The following is a 13,817-nucleotide window of genomic DNA, read 5'->3' on the forward strand; positions in this document are numbered from 1 at the left end:
AAAGTCTGGTGTCAAATCAGAACGAAACCTCCTAAGAAACTTTCAAATTTTGACTTTTATTTTGAAATGTACCAAAACGTTTCCTCGTAATCCAATTTTCGGGGGTTTCATCTAATTTCATGAAACGAACATCCGACCTGGGACGGGTGAGGACGGGTTAGACTTTGAATTCCCGTTGCATCGCCGTTGCGTTTCATCCACGACGAGACACAACCCCACCCCCCCTCGCTGCGGCGCTGACTCTAATTCAATTAAAGTCCCGTTTATTTGCGGAGGGGGGTCCCGAAGCAACAGGCTGGGGAACAGCTCGGAGGGGTCCCCCACCTTTTGCCGGGGTCCAGCATGGCTTCACCATCTGTGCCCCACCCCCACCCCCTCCCTCCTAGTTCACACGTTCCCTGCCTCCAACAAATGTTCAACCCCCCCCCCCCCTCACCCTCTTTCCTCGTCACACAAGCCAAAGAAGAATAAAAAAAAGGAAGAAAAAAAAGAAAAACACACACAAAAGCTTCCCCTGGCTGCCCTCAAGACCCCCAGGCCAGGAGAGTGGGAGGTGGTGGTGGTGGTGGTGGGGGGGGGGGTTCAGGGAAGAAGAACAGAGGTCGGTAGTAAGGAGGAGTGATGGGGGGGGGGGGATTCCACCATGTTTTTTACCCACTCAGACTCAGGTGAGCATGATGTTTCCCTCGCCAACCACCACACGGAAGGTACGGAAGGTGGTGGTGGGAGGGGGGGGGGGGGGGGGTAAAAAAAGGGTTAAAATTAGAAAATTTAATTTATTTGATAATTTCCCTGAATAATTAGAGTTAATATGGGTTAATTAATATGCAAATCTCTCAGCAGATGTTCGGCAGCGAAGGCAAAAAAGAAAAACAGCCCCCTTCCACTTTCTCCTGCCTGGTTTTGGCTGTCAGTTATTGGGCCGTAATTACTGTAACTAACCAAATACACACACACAATCACACACACACACACACACATACAAACACTCACAAAGTGGAAGAAAATCGCTAGAACTGCTTCCAGTATTGGAGTCGTCTCAGGCAAACTGGGGCTCCTCTTTCACATAAAGGGAGACCGTCGCTAATTCCCCCCCCTCCTTCTCTACCCCCCCCCCCCTTTTTTTTGAATGGATGCAGCTAGTGCTTTAAAGTATTTGAAATTCGCAGGGGCTTTGTGCGCGTGCGAATCCAAATTGTAAAGAAAGCGGCAGAAGAAGAAGAAGAAGCTGCGGCGGCGACAAGAGCACCTGCGGGTTAATGGTGTCGAAACACAACGACCAAACAAAACAACACCAAAAAAAGATGCGATTCAGACGTGGACGCGTGTTTGTGCGACTGAATGCAAACACAGAGGCGACAAAAAGGAATATTTGAAAGGGGGGGAGTAAAACAATGTTCCACACGAAACTCTGTGAACTGCGCAGAATGAAGGCGTTGATAATCGCAAACTTGATCGACACTTTAATGAACTGTTACGTGCAAAAGGGTTAAGAAACATCTACATGGGGAGAGGTTGACATGGAAAAGAAGTTCGTTTTGAGGTGTGCTGGGGGGAAAAAACCCAGCAGATTGTAAGGAAAAGAAGGTATGGAAGACTGTTTGTGCCACGAAAAAAAAAAATGTATCCGCAGAGTAAAAAAGTTTTCTGACTGTTTTCTAACTTTTGGTTTAAATATCATCCACTTTTAGATAAAAAGGCAAACTAACGTTTTTTTTTTTATAATTCAGAATTTGGGTTTTGATCTTTTTAAATCGGATGTCATAAATCTCACATAAGAACAGAACGATTTTGTACAAAAGTGTTGCAAAGATTAGGATTCTACTCAGGTAGAAGTCGACGCGGAAAAGTCAGTTTTTGAAAAAAATCTTTCAGTTCTTAAAATTTTGGAGAGTACAGAAGACAGTTAGTGCCAAAACAAATTTTTCTTTTTTATGAAGCCATTAAACTTTTTGTGCACATTTATCCATTTAAATCGTGAATTGAATTTTCATCCAATTCATGGGAAATTGTTCTCCGAAACTCCAAAAGTAATTAGAGATCAAAGGCAAATGAATTTATGATTTCTTTTAACCTTTTTACCAAGTCGAATGTTTGTTTTATCCTTTAAACATGCATTAATGAAAACACTGGACTTTTTGCACAGAAAATTGCATAAATCTGTCTTTCATGCCAAATATTAATACATAAATATGTTTCTTTTAATTTTAAAACCAATTTTTTTTTTAAGTTTTAAGGTAAAATGACAAATATTTTCTCCTGAATTAACCCTATAACTTTACATTTCTGTTTTGTTGTACTAAAAATGAACAACAAAATGTGTAGAAAAATGAAGTCCGGTCAAGTACATTTCAAAATAAAAGCACTTTTTCACTTTGGCACTTCTTTTGTTAAGAGTTACTTTTAGTAGAAGGCTTTTAATCCGTGAATTCCTTCCCTGGGGAGGCGGGAAAAGAATCAGAGGTGATCTGAGTTGGGCTTGCCGGGGTTCTCCTGTGGTCACCTCCTTCTAACAATACCGTTAGTCTGATAGCGAGTGTGTGTGTCACAAGCTGGGACCGTTATCTCCTCTTCCTCTTGCCCGGTCTCAAAGGGGACCCTGTGGTTCGATGCCATGTTTCCACGCCCGGCCTGACGCACACACACACACACACACACACACACCTGTGCGTACGACTGCTATGTGCGTCCGTAAAAATAAACACACACGTCCACATGGCATGTGGAGCGTTATAAATAGGAGCACGCGTGGAATAAGGCAGACAAACGCTGGAATCTGCTGACGCGGCCTTGCAGCTAGATTTCGAGGTGGGGCATTGGGGGGGCCTGTTATCAGGTCGGACTGTTTAATATGGAACCTGTCGGCGTGGAAACGCCCCGTGAGAGCCGGTGTGGCCTTGCAGCACTTTGTGCGCAGCGCCACCGTGATAACACATCTGCTTTGGGTTCGTCTTGTTTGCTGAGTTCTCCTTATCTGCCTTGAACGCCAAATCCCCAGCCCGCGCCGGCGCGTGGGAGTGTGCGCCCCCCCCCAACCCGCGCACGGTGTGTGCGTTCCTCTGCGAGCTCGAGTTGCTCTGAGTATTTACAGGGAAGGGAATCGAGGGGGAGGACGCCGGTGGATGGGGAGGTAGTCGGCTGTGATTTTGGGCGAGGATGGGACCTCATCATCAGGAGCATTTCCCAGTGAAAGTGCCCAAAAAGCAAGACTTATAGTTATCAATAAACAATAAATATGACTGAGTACTTATCAAGGAAATTCAGAAAATGTGAGATTTTTATGAAGTCAAACCAACGAACTGTTGTTGATTCCTCAAAACAGGTACATTTCAAAACTGCTGACTCTTAAGGTCTTACGGAGTGAGTCATAGGAAGGCCTATGACATGCCGGTACAGTCAGCGGAGGAGCTTAAGGTCAAGGATCCCTTTTTTTTATGTGTACAAAACGGACTCCAGAGGTCACAAAGAAGCAGTACTGGAAAGTTCCGTAGATCTTGAATTTTTGAAAAAACTATAGAAAACAGGATTTCTAGTACGTTTTTGAAGATTCGTCTGCTACAGTTCAACCACACACTAGTGGATCTAAAATCCACAAAATGACTCTAAAAAGGCTTAAGAATTGCAGATAAACAGTGCCGGAAAGTTCCCTAGATTTCAAATTTTTGGGGGGAAAAATTTATAGAAAATATGATTAATAAATGGTTGTTTTTGTTTTGTTTTTTTAAATCTGTGTACTACGTTAGGATACACCAGTGGTCCTGGGATCCACAGGCTCAAAACATTCCCTAAAAATCAGGGGGGAAAAGTTTCGTAAAGAAAAAAAAACAATTGAAAACAAGATTTCTAGTAAATTTTGTAGAATGTGTTTTCTACAGTTCAACAGCAGAACAAAATAGTGGATCTGAGATCCACAAAGTGACTCTTAAAAGGCCAAAAAATATCACGAAGAAACAGTGCACAACAGTTCAGTAGAGTTGGAATTTTTGAAAAACAATAGAGCGATGAGTTTTATTATCTTTTTTGAAATTTCGTATGCTACAGTAAGACAGTAGAACACGCTAGTAGCTCTGAGATCAGAGAGTCACTCTTAGAAGGCTCAAAAATCATGAAAAAAAACTGTTCAGGAAGGTTCCATAAAGTAAAATTATTTTTATAAAAACATAGATAAAACGATTACACAGTAGACACTATACTAGTACCTCTAAGATCCTCATGGTGACTCTGGGGAGATATGTGAGACATCAGCAAAGTCACCAGGGTAACTTGGGGTCACAGTTTTTTTTTCTAAAAAATAACAGAACACATGATGTCTAGTAGTTTTGAACATTTATAAGGTACGGTACGACAGCATAAAGCAGTAGTGGCTCTGGGATCCACAGAGTGACTTTTGAGAGGCTAAAAAAAATCATTAAAAAGCAATGCAGAAAAGTTCAGTAGAGTATCAATTTAAAACAAAACAAAACAATAGAAAGATGATTTCTATGACCATATTTCAAAATTCGTATGCAACACAAAAGATTTTCAAATATGATTCAAATGAATAAAGTTTAGCCTGGGTTACAAAAGGGGTTTATTCAGACAAACCTCTGGTTTGTCAGAAGATTCATAACCTACAGAAGAGGCCTTCAGCTTTCATCTGTTTGCTCAGCTGTTGGACAGGATAAGTAAAAAAAAAAAAAAAAAAAAGAATTTGTATGCTACAGTAAGTACACCCGTGACTCTACTGGTTAAAAAAGGTCACTAAAAAGCAGTACAAAAAGTTTCGTAGAGTAGAAATTTTTGAGAAAAAAAAACAGGAAATATGATTTAGTAGTTTCCATGGTATGACAGTGGACACTAAAAACAGTTTTTAATGGGATTCTACATTGTATTTCTAGTGTTCAATAAAGTTATTGTTTACGTTTTTACTATAACAGCTTTAAACACAGTTTCCACTAACATTTAGTAAAGTCCTTACATTTAACCAACTTTAAATTATATAGATCCTTTTTTCAATTGTTTGCCTCTTTTTAAACTTAAAGTAGATTGTAAAGAGTAACAGGAAAAACTCACTGAAACTTTACAGTAAAGTGATGGATTAAATCCTACTTTCACCAAAGTTTAGCCGTGGATAACTGTGCAGCAGCAGCTGACAACTGGGATGATTTATAAGTGCTGGTAGACAAAACTGTACCTTCGGTTCTAAGGTCTTCAAGTCATTCAAGAACGAAGCAAAGGGGTTTCCCAACTGAGCTGTAATTTAGAAAATTCTGAAGAAACAGTTCTGGATTTCCGTCTTAGATTTTTCCACGCAACAATCATAAATTAGAATCAAGAATTAAGAAATTTACACCTCTTAAAGTGTAAAAAGAACATGAATACATTACATGTATGTATATCTATATCTATATATAGATATACATGTATGTGTATGTGTGTGTATTGTGTATATTGTAATTATATATATATATATATACACACACAACTTGTGTATATATCTATATATACATGTATATACACACACATATATATATATATATATATATATATATATATATATATATATATATATATATATATACACAACTTGTGTATACATACACATGTATATATATATATATATATATATATATATATATATATATATATATATACACACAACTTGTGTATATATATACATGTATATATTTATATATATATATATATATATATATATATATATATATATATATATACACACAAATTGTGTATATATATACATGTATATTCTCTTTATATGAAAAAAAGTCGTTGCCTTCTAAAAAAAATCCAGCAAAACCTCCTCTCTGACAGCCCCTATGTGTCACGATTAAATATAAGAAAAAAATAATTCCATAAAAATAAATTACTCACACTAAGTATATGCAAATTCAAATGTAAGCAATCATTGAGAAATTAATTTTGCCAGAACTGATTAAAAGCTTTAATAAATCTATATACAGTATTGCACCAATCTGATATTGTAAATTTATTACGCTCCCTGTAAGATTAATTAGAAAGCGGCGGTAACATATTGCGCTGCCAGGCCAGATTACAGTACTTTTTTTGTTAATAACAGCTAAGCAGAACCTGAGCAGTAATTACCAGCTAACAGAAGGTTTTGATGTTCAGGAGGGGAGAGAATGAGAGCCAGTGAAAGGAAACAAATGAACGCTTGTGTGTGTGTTTTTTTTTCGTTATTCTAAGAGGGAGAAAATAGAAGATGACATTTCAGGATGTGATTAGGATCTCTTTAGAGTTAAGTAAGACGCCTACATCACAGAGGTTACATCCCCACTTGAGCATCTCAAGGCATTTCGGGATTACTTGGGCTCTCAACCCTGGACGATTTTCACCTTTTCTCCACAAGCGCCTGTGCCAGGAAAGCAGAGGAAAAAACAAAACAACCGGTTTGATCTGGACAAGGTTGTTTTGCATTCTTGTCCGCGGTGACGGGGCCATGGCCACGTTTATCTCGGCAAAACAGCACCTGAGAGCTAAAACAACTGTTTCACTCCTCAACCGGGACAAAAAGACACCCCGACTCTGCGCTTAGCCTTGTTTTTTTTCTGAAAAGATCTCAAACCAGAGACAAAGACAGAGGACCTCTTGCTGTCTTAAAAACTCCTCCAGTCACCAGCTGTTTAAAGGTCGATCTGTGTCTTTGTGTTTAGTACCGGGGGGGGACCTCAGATGGACTAAAGAGATCAGACGGGATGAACCGCACGGGTAGGGGGTCCAGGTGAGGAGGAGGGCTGAATCCTCTTTTTTCTTAGACAGTCCGAGCCAATCCGGAGGCCCGGGGTGTCATTCACATGTTAATGAGAGTGTAAAATCACATCTGTTACCCCCACATGCACACCAACACGCACACACACAATCGAGTGTGTTCGCAGGTACCGAATACAACAAACGCAGCCTGGAGGCCTGTAGGGAGCCCTCGGAGGAAAGGAAACTCCAGCACTGTTACAAAGTTCCCAATTAGCTACAAGCCAGACGAAGAGTAGGAGGAGGCGGCAGTGGAGGATGAAAGGGGTTGGGGTCTGGACAGATACATGGGGGGGGAGGTTGTAGCTTATCGTCACGGCAACAACCTGAGTGTCTGAAACCAGCTCCTGGAAGTTAATTCCCTTTACCTCCTACGATGGATCTCCTGCAGCCAACTTGGAGCCAATATCTCACTCAGGATGAGGACGTTCAAATGAAACGGTTTCGTAGGCAACGGGAGTGGCGTCGGAATATGAGGTTTCTCAAGGATGTACACTCGAGAAACGCCTCCGTGTTCGCACGGCCAGCGGCAGGTTGACGGCAGGTGCATGACGGCAGCGAGGAGACTCAAGTTAACCCTCGATCCCCAGTAACCGGGGAGCGCCGCCGCCGCCGTCTGAAGCCCTAGAGCCTGTGGCTTATACGTGGGTGGAAGCGAACAGGACCTTTCGTCTATTCTATTCTTTCTCGCGCCGTACCTGTTTGTCTTTCCCAGCCTCAGGTGGGCGAAAACTACCCTTTTCATTGCGTTGTAGGAGTTGAGAATGTGTGACGAGTTTTTTTTTTTTTGAGAACCATGATGCAAACCGGATTTGTTTGACCTCCCCAACCTCATGATCTGGTTTAATTGAGCTCAGACAATACATCGTCCACCTGTTTATGCACACCGACTTCTTGGTTCAGATAAGACGGACAGGAAGGAACTCTACTGACTGCACATAGACAGCTTTCATAATTACCTTATTTTCTGGACTACAATGACATCATTTTCAAACGTATGTCAAGTAAAAGGCACACAAAACTATAAGGCATATTTAGTGACACAAAAATATCAGGTGTAATTTTGTCAGATAGCCTAGAACTTGTTTGTAACACGTTAGCAACATTAGTAGCAATAGTCGTGGTAGCACATTCTCGCAAACTCCCAACTTTGTTAGCATGCGTCGAAAAACACACTGATACCACTAAAACAAATGTTACTTTGACTACGCTAACTCCCAACCTTGCTAGCAACACATTTGAAAAAAAAGTGTCCGACAACGTTTACCGCGGTAGTGCAGTCACAATCACTGTAACCCCCAACCTTGTTTGCGACACCTAAAAAAAAGCCTGATACTGCTAACACAAACATTACTCTGACCACGTTAATTTGAAAACTTGATAGTGATACGTGAAAAAAAAATCTGACGCTGCTACACGTTAGCGTTTTCACAATACCTGTAACTCCCAACATTCCTTGCAACCTTATAATAACAGACTGGTGTCGCTAAAACAAACTTAACTGTGACTACGCAAACTTTCAACCTTCTAAGTAAAAACACAGTCCGACAACGCCACACGTTAGCGTGTTCACGATAACACCCATCCGATTTGTAAGGTGTTCTGGATTCTCATAGTGCGTCAATGCAGTTCCATGGGTGATGGACTACAACTCTGAACCTCCCCTCACCCTGTAAGTAAAAGGAAATTTTGATCTAAAGCTTCCCCCCACCACCACCATCGCTGCCAGCCCTTAGGTTCTGCCTCCCTGTGTTTCTGTCAGTCCTCTTCTTTTTTTTTTTTTTTTTTGATCAGTGGCTTGAAAGAGAGGAGCATGTGTGAGCGCTCAGGTACCTGGGGTATGCAGAGGTGCTAATTAGCTCGGCGGGATAATTGATGTGTAGATTACACCGTTGAACAAATGCTCCGACTTGTTTGTTCTTCACACTTCTTCCAGGGAAAAAGAGAGAAAAAAAAAATCCCAACCTTCTCTGCGGCACCTCCTTTCCCCCCTTTATACCTCGGCCCTAATGAACAATTTACCTGGCTTGTAAAGGAGGTGGTGCCGCCTGCCAAGGCTGAGGGGGGGGGGAAACAAAGACAGGGTTGCGCCAGAGTTCATTTCCCACAGGTGGAGCAGCGCTCCCCCGTGCTTTGGGACCTGCCTCCGCCGGTGTTGGTGAGGTGGAAGACGATGGTTGGATGCCAACCCCCTGAAGGAGGGCACGGCGAGCATACATAATTCCAAAAGGGGAGCAATTTTCAAAAATGAAAGAGCATGCCATTAAGAGCACCGGTAGGCTTCCATTGTTCTGCCCCCCCTTGCCGCCCCCTGCCCCTTCTTCTTCCTATAATGCTATTTCCTCAATCTTTTGTCTTTAGGATGCTATTATTAGCTAACCGCTCACCCCCCCCCGCTCACCGCCTCCCACCGGCGTCCGTTCAATAGGGTTTGAATTTGCTCATTAACGGCTAAGAATCCGCAAACACATTCGCCGGAGCTTTTTGCTACTGCTAATAAACTAATCATGCCCTCTCGTCTAATTGGGAAAGAGAATGAGAGCTATGCCTGAGGGTCTCAGGAGTCGGGGTTGAGCAAGGTTGGACCCCATTTGTTGGGGGGGGGGGGGGGGGGGGGGGGTTGCACTTGCAAAGAAATTCCCGTTCCCCGTAATCCATCCAAACTTCACAAGCGAAACAGACTTCCGTGTTTTTTTAAGTTTCAAGGTTGCGTGTCGCCAACTGGCTTTTCTTTTTCCCCCACTGGAATAGGCCGACAAACCTGCCAGGGCGCTGTCACTGGATAAAAGCTATTAGCATTTTTTTTTTTTTTTTTAAGAAGTCTTGATTAGTCGGGCTGGCAGGGGCAAGGAAATGGGACAGATAGGGTGTCTAAGCCACAAGCCTCCCGGTTTCCTGACACCTCCCCTCACACAAAAGTTTGTCTCCACAGCTCGAACGTCACCCCCCCCCCCCACACACACACACACACCACCTTCCAAGAACCGCGCCGGCCTCCAATACCCACAGTTCAGGAAGTCATATCGTTTTTATTTTCCCCCTGCAAGGACCACGGGCTGTAAACGGAACGGAAACGTGCGATCGCTAACTGTGTACTTACAGATAAATTAAAGCCAGGGCAGTTCAGCCATGACAAATGGACTCAATACCCCCCCCCCCCCCCCCCCCCCCCTCCTTCCAACTGGGGAAGAAGATCATTTTATTTAGTTGTTATTGCGTTAGCGGCCTTAGGCGCCCGGGGTTTTCTATGTTGGAGCGATAACAGGAGAGGAGAGATGAGCTCTGTGTTGTGTACCAACTCCTGAGAGTGATGGCCGTGTCACGGAAAACCCCCGACAGCTTGTTGGGACGTTACTGGACCGGCGTTTGCCCCCCCCCCCCCCCCTTTCTTTTTTTTGTTTTGTTTTGTTTTTCCTCCCTGCCTTTTTCCTGTCGCCATCTCGGTATTTAATCTAACACCGGCAGGCGGCAAGGAGGGTTCACTCATCCCCTCCTCCCCTTTAAAAAAAAGACAGCTTTGCGAGTCACAGAAGGCAAGAGAGCAAATGAAGGAGGTGGTTGGTGGGGGCGCACAAAAAACCTGGAGTAAGCGTCACTCTCAACAAAAGCCTTTCATCTTCCTCTCTACTTTGCCCCCTCCCCCGAAGACAGTGCGCCCTGAGCGGTGGGATCCTTTTAAGTCCGTACCTGATAAGGAAACTTTTTCTTTTCACGCCTTCCGAGTGTGCACTGAAGAGGGAAAGGAAGTGTCCCCCCCCCCCCCCCAACTCGTGCGCCAATGTGTACGCCCCACTGCGGGCAGGGCCCTTGGATCGCTTTGAACGTCAGATACCGTCCCCTTTTATCCCGCCTAAACGGGTTTCCTATGGCTATTAGCTCATTCAAAACAGCTAATTACGGCGGGCAAACTGAGACGCCACGGATCAGAGGCAGCCGCTCCGGGCCCACTCCACCTTTGCAATCAGACTTCTGCAGAGGTAGTGACGGATCCATTTGTGGATAACTGCACCTAATCCATTTTAGTCAGGAGTGGCCGTGGCGCACTCTGGAGGGGCAGGGAGGGGGGACCCCGTGGGACGCGTCTGACGGAAAGGTCATAAATCACGGGAAAGGAGTTGGGAAAAAAGAAAAGTCGAGCGGATTGAGAGGCGGCAGAAGACCTGGCAAAAGGGGGAACACCCCTTCTGATGGATGCTACCGCGGTTCTATCGTTGCCTCGGTCCTCAGCGAGGGTGGAGCTACCGCTTGACCATGATGAGCGCCCACTGGGTGAAGGGTTTTGAACGATGTACCAAACGCCATCTCAGTGTGAACATCTTGATGTGATCTCGCCAAAAGAACCACTAAAACTAAGGTGACGGGATCAAAAAGTGCCTTGTGGAGAGGACGGAGAAGCCAATCTCACCTATCTTCTCATCTGCACAGGAAGTGCATGATGGCGGCCCAGGGGAGCACTCGTTCTTTCCTTCCTTGGCTCCTCTATTCTCTCCTCTGTTTGTTGTTTCAGGTAATGAAAACAGAGAGGCTGACAGAGACGCTCTCGTGTTGTTTTCCTGACCCGGACGACTTGCTTAAAGCCCCCCCCCCCCCCCCCCTTCAACCCTGACCACCCCCCTCACCCCTTTCCAAGGCTGCCGAAGCCAGAGGTGAACTTTGACGAGACCCTTTAAACATTTTCCTCCACTCGAGTTTCGAGGTGAGCAGTCGCACAAGAGAGTCTATGCTAATGGGCGCATAATTGATCCCTTGGGTTTTCCCAAGCATGGGTGAGGGGGGGGGGGGGGGGACTTATTTACTCTTGCGACCTGGGAGTTTCTTCTCTTTCCACTTGGGCCTTTGTTTAAAGTGGCTCTCAAACTCCCTCGTCTGGTCCGGGGCACAGCTAGACGCAGAAAGGGGAACTACAACTCTGCAAATGTGAGAACATGTTGCTCCTTAGCAACAGCCTACAAACAGCCAAACCAACGGATGTCTTCAAGGTCCTACGTAGCGACTGTATTCCGGAACTGGAAGGAGTGATCCCCCCCCCTCTCATGTTCAAGATCTAGTTACTGTTTTGTTAACACCTGCTAGCATACAAGTAGGGCGTCAGTCAAACCCCATGGGGTTGATCAATTTTTTGGTTGGTTTTGTTTTGGTTCGTTGACAATACAGGAGAAGTGGACTGAGGGGTCCCTCCCCCCTGGCATACTGAACAGGACGTACGCCCTGGCTCCAAAAGCCGATGAACAATCAGATGGCTCAAAAAAAGTAGGTGGAACCTACTTGCAGAACCCCACGTACAATGTTCCAAACGTTTGATTGACAGACTTTGGGGTGTGTCCTTCAAACAAGCTTACTCCTTATTGGCCAGTGTGGTTGACATAGAAATGCAGAGTCCGACAAAATCGCTACTTACTGACGATGCCTAGTTCCAACATGGCGGCATCTGTATTGCCAAAAAAATGCCGACTGAAATGTTTGATTCACAGATTTTGTCTAACATGCTATCAAATGGTAGGGGTGTTGCATTCTAACAAGCTCACTCCTGATTGGCCAGAGTGGTTGACTTAGACATGCTCACTCAGACTAACTCGGACCGCTTACCGATGATGTCTAGCGGCAACATCGCAGCGTTTTTATTGCAAAAGAGGCTTTGGATCGATCCAGAACTGTTTTCCATGGGTTACATCACACTCACTTCTCATCAATGTGTCTTCTTTTTGCCCCTTTTTGAGCCTGAGAGGTGGAGGGATGCTGGGATGATGAACAGCGCCAACAAAAAAAAACAACAAAAAAACACCTGCACCCCTAAGCTCGATTGTCAACGAAGCCCATCTCCAATTAAACAAAGTCGTAATCTGCCCCTGACAGAGCGGATTAGGTTTTAGTCCTGGTGGGGCCCTTGCAGGGAGGAGAAATGGTGGTGGGGGTGGGGTGGGGCGAACAGCGGCCGGGAACTTCATTTCCTGTGAAGACACCCGTAGAGTTACCTGAGTCAGCTCCAGCCTGGCGGTCAGCTGACTGGAATTAAATCCCGTCTGCGATAACGGCTAATCATTTGTCACCCGTGAGAAGCAATTCCCCTCCAGGAGAGCGCCACTTTATTCCGAGGCTGCTGTCAGGATGGCGGGGGGGGGGATTCATTCGACGTGCTCCCGAACACACAAACCGAACAATCTCCCGCCTGGAGTGACAGCTCAACAGCTGACGCGAAGAAGAAAAAAACGACAACAAAAAAAAAACCCACCTGACTGCACTTCCTGCGCTTTAACCTCGGACAAGCCCCCACACCTGGACCGTGGAACACATGGCCCAGAAACATAAGAACACATAATCGCACAGAAGCTTTGGGGAAACGATGGGAAAACACATGCTGAATGTAGGCATGCATGAAGCGCACACACCACACAACACGACACACACACCAAATGCCCCAGCAGCTCCAGCAGCTGTTTCCTTTTGGGGATTCCTGGAGCCGCTCCTCCGTGACTCTCGCTGCCTTTCTCAGTGAGTCAAGACTCTGCAGCCCCGAGTTGGCGAGCGCCGAGATCAAGGGGAAAGAGCCAGCCGCCCCGGCGCAGCTCTCATCCCTACTTTTGCAACAGGAAGCGTTTGTCACAACTTCACTTTTTTTTTGTTTTTTTTTGCAGAGAGAGTGAGGAAACGGCCTGTCACGCTTTTTCCAGTGAACTTCGCCCTCTTGAGCAAGACGAGACGTTGCAGGCGTTCTCCGAATCGCTCGAACTTTGCGCCGCGTTGCTTTAGTTTCGTAGGGGGTCAAAAGTGAAAAACTCCCAGATCCTGAGGGTTTTCGGTTCTTTTCCCTGTGTTTTACAGCTCAAACCCGCAGCGGTGGCAGCTCTTCAGGTTTTTTCCTTTTTCTCGAGTTTGCAAACCGACCGGCTCTGGGACGCCTGCCCACATAGCATTGGTCATGCTTTAATTACATTATGCACAGTGTGGGGATATTCATAGCATACATGAGCTGCAAATTAAAAAGGCAAAAAAAAAGAGGGAGACACTATTGCCAGTGTGGAAAAGGACCTCTGACATTGAGCGAATTAGGCTAT

At 44.9% G+C, this 13,817-nt stretch overlaps 1 protein-coding gene and 1 long non-coding RNA gene across 7 annotated transcripts in view; both read right to left on the reverse strand.

Annotated features, from left to right (window-relative positions):
- zeb2 (zinc finger E-box binding homeobox 2) overlaps positions 1–13,817 on the reverse strand; it is an 84,092-nt gene that overhangs the window by 29,298 nt on the left and 40,977 nt on the right. The gene's annotated exons all lie outside the window — the stretch shown is intronic.
- Positions 6,184–9,101, reverse strand: LOC111948927. The gene is made up of 2 exons (XR_002874910.1): positions 7,639–9,101; positions 6,184–7,603 (listed from the first exon to the last, which is right to left on the reverse strand). It is a non-coding gene; the product is annotated as an uncharacterized LOC111948927 (long non-coding RNA).

This window comes from Oryzias latipes, chromosome 2 (assembly GCF_002234675.1).
Source record: "Oryzias latipes chromosome 2, ASM223467v1".
Lineage (NCBI taxonomy): Eukaryota > Metazoa > Chordata > Actinopteri > Beloniformes > Adrianichthyidae > Oryzias > Oryzias latipes.